Raw genomic sequence first — 1758 nt, 5'->3', positions numbered from 1 at the left:
GTGTGTGTGTGTGTGTGTGTGTGTGTGTGTGTGTGTGTCGTCTGATGCACAGCGGAGCTGGTGGTCGACAAAGCCATGGAGCTGAAGTTCGTCGGGGGGGTCTTCGGAGGAAACATCAAGCCCACTCCCTTCCTCTGCCTCACTCTGAAGATGCTGCAGATCCAGCCGGAGAAAGACATCATCGTCGAGTTCATAAAGAACGAGGATTTCAAGTGAGTTTCAGTCTCCTGAGAGAGTAACGACAACGCTGGTGTTGCAGTTGGGAAGTTCATCCAAAAACCAAAACATATACATATAAATATACACTCACCGGCCACTTTATTAGGTACACCTGTCCAACTGCTCGTTAACACTTAATTTCTAAGCAGCCAATCACATGGCGGCAACTCAGTGCATTTAGGCATGTAGACATGGTCAAGAGAATCTCCTGCAGTTCAAACCGAGCATCAGTATGGGGAAGAAAGGTGATTTGAGTGACTTTGAACGTGGCATGATTGTTGGTATATATAATTACACAGACGCAGAGGCACCGAAGAAATAAATCTTACACAGGCACAAATGTCCCAAAACGCCATCATCAACGTTTTTATTCTCATGTGTAAGATTTCATTTCATTTTTTTTAATTTATCTCAAATAAAATAACAGCGTTTTGGTTGACTTCCTCACATTCTTGTAGCTTATTGACATTTTTTGTCAATTATTTTTCATACTTTTTTTTTTTTTTCTTGTTTAAAGGTTTTTGTCGGTTTTTTTTTTTGTCGCTTAGTTTTTTTGCCCTTTTAATTTTTTAAATGCTATAAATTAAATAAAACACCCAAATTTAATAAAAGTTAAATAAAAGTAGCAAATTCTCTTTAAAAGCCAGGCGTGTTTGTACCTTGGTCGTTGCGCGGTTAAGATGCTGAAATCTTTCTTTTTAATCATCTGTGTGTGTGTGTGTGTGTGTGTGTGTGTGTGTGTGTGTGTGTGTGTGTATAACACATAGTGTTACACACTTTAGTTTTTTAGGTTTTTGTCTTTTTCTTGTCGCTTAAGAAAAAGCATTTTTTTTTTTTAATGCTATAATATTAAATAAAAACACCCAAATGTAATAAAAGTAGCAAACTGATTGTTTATTTTACCTGTTGTATTTTACCGTTGTAGGGAACCTCCCACGTTATATTTTTTGGACAATTTGGTAAAAAAATAACCCCAAATCACTGAAACAGAAACTTTGAAAAAGGGTTATAATGACCCGAGGACAACAGCGGGGTTAAAGCTAGTTACATGCTACATGCTAAGCTAACGGCTATCTGCTGACTCGTACTGGGCTGGGTCTTTAACGAGCGTTGCCATGGTTTCTTGTTGTTTGTGTCTTCAGGTACGTCCGGTTGCTCGGAGCGATGTACATGAGGCTAACCGGCACCGCCGTGGACTGCTACAAGTACCTGGAGCCGCTGTACAACGACTACCGAAAAGTCAAGAGTCAGAACCGGAACGGAGGTGAGCGGCGCCGTCCGTGGCGTGTTTTAGCACCGATAGGGTTGGTTGTCATAGCGATGCCGCCGGACGACGTGCCGTGACGTCTGTTTTTTTTGTTTTTTCGTTGCAGAGTTCGAGATGATGCACGTGGACGAGTTCATCGACGAGCTCCTGCACGCAGAGAGGATGTGTGACATCATCCTGCCTCGGCTGCAGGTGAGCTTGCAGCACGTCTGTGCACACACACACACACACACACATGGATGGTCACACACACACACACACACACACACACA

The 1758-nt window shown here is 42.2% G+C and overlaps 1 protein-coding gene across 1 annotated transcript in view; it reads left to right on the top strand.

The window, feature by feature from the left end:
• The window catches only part of LOC117950785 (origin recognition complex subunit 1-like), a 16962-nt gene that overhangs the window by 619 nt on the left and 14585 nt on the right, over positions 1 to 1758 (top strand). The gene's annotated exons all lie outside the window — the stretch shown is intronic.

The sequence above is a fragment of the Etheostoma cragini genome, chromosome 9, assembly GCF_013103735.1.
Source record: "Etheostoma cragini isolate CJK2018 chromosome 9, CSU_Ecrag_1.0, whole genome shotgun sequence".
Lineage (NCBI taxonomy): Eukaryota > Metazoa > Chordata > Actinopteri > Perciformes > Percidae > Etheostoma > Etheostoma cragini.
The sequence above is the reverse complement of the archived record's forward strand: the minus strand, read 5'-3'. Positions and strand labels throughout refer to the sequence as shown.